Source organism: Lethenteron reissneri, chromosome 6, assembly GCF_015708825.2.
Source record: "Lethenteron reissneri isolate LAM-NWPU_2019-01 chromosome 6, ASM1570882v1, whole genome shotgun sequence".
NCBI lineage: Eukaryota > Metazoa > Chordata > Hyperoartia > Petromyzontiformes > Petromyzontidae > Lethenteron > Lethenteron reissneri.
The window spans coordinates 31,056-32,528 of NC_083784.1; positions in this window are offsets into that span (position 1 = coordinate 31,056).

Sequence of the window (1,473 nt, forward strand, 5' to 3'; positions counted from 1 at the left end):
TACGGAGCACCACGCATCTGCCGTGTAAAATAGCTGGGAACCTTTGCCAAACGGCATCATCCTCGTCCGTGAAACGAATCAAAATAAACTTAAACTCAAATTAACGTAAACGGAGCAGCTCGGGTCGTTTCTGCTCAGTCCAGTTCCCCTGATGCTGATTCTACAGCAGTCTCTGCAAGTAGCATATATGCTGAACTTCTTTCGCACCGTACGTAGCCAACCGCGCTCATCGGAGACGCGGGGGAAGGACAAAGAACTAAACACAAAAAGCAGTTCCACAGAAATGAGCTTGCAAACTAGATTAAAACGTGCACAGTTCCAGCGGCTTCCTAATACCGGAAGGAAGAGCGTTCCAGACGGCCGCAGAAGCGCATCTGAAAGCGCGCAGTTGTTCGACGGTTCGAGGATGACCGGAGTTCGCGTGATGGTTAACGCTCCTTGACGTGAGGTCCTGCCCCTTACATCATCACCAGTGTCAATAAACATTTGTACCAGACCTGGGCCCTTCTCCTAGGTCGACTTAGACTTAAGGAGTAATGCAAGAGCAATGCTCACCCTCGGCATCAGGAACACCCAGTGGCGTTTGTTTAATCGGCCTGAATCTGCTGATGATACTCAACAAAGTCAAAACGTTTCAGAGTTTATAATATTACGTGATCGAACACCCCAAAGAAACCCCCTATATTATGGACATTGGTCGCGAAAGCCTATTAAGTGTTTAAACCGTTTCAGAGTCTGTTTAGTGCTGTTTACGCGCCGTGCCAGGTACTCATTTGAGGCTAAGTCGACCTAGGAGAGGTCGGGGACCTGTTCAGGTGTTACTCTCGGATGACGTTGGTTCGTTGCGCACGGCGCTAACCGTTGCGCCACCGCTCCCCAATGCAATGCACAGACACACACACAGCACGCACACACAATATGAAGAACGCATCTCAAGATCCTTTATTGTGGAGAATATTATTGCTTATATTATTCTTTCTCAACAAATAATTTTGTTTGCTTTGAGCGACTTAGTTTTATGTTAATTTTAATATCACAGAAAGAGTGACGAATTGTATTTTTTTCGAATTGTATTTTTTCACCTCTGAGTCACAGATCCCAGCCTCTGCTGCCACCCGAGGCAAATGAAGCCACGCGCCTTCACAGCGCTCCAGGGCAACAACTACCACTGGGGCAACACGAGGATGGCCTCGCCTCTGCCAGAGGAACGTGGAATTGCCACCAGTGACGCACCGTCGTAAAGGGACCACGTGAGAGGCGCGCCGTGGCGTATTTTGTTGGGCTTTGAAACCCGAAACTGCGTTTCAGTCGTTAACGCAGGAAACTTGACGGCGTTGGGCGTTGGGTGACTGGGACGACGTTGAAGTGACTGGGACGACGTTGCCAGTGGTTTGCGGTCGTGGCGTTGACGATGTTGAGTCGAAGTCCAAGTCCATCAGGTGAGGAGTCTTTGGGAGACGTCGCTTTTGGCAC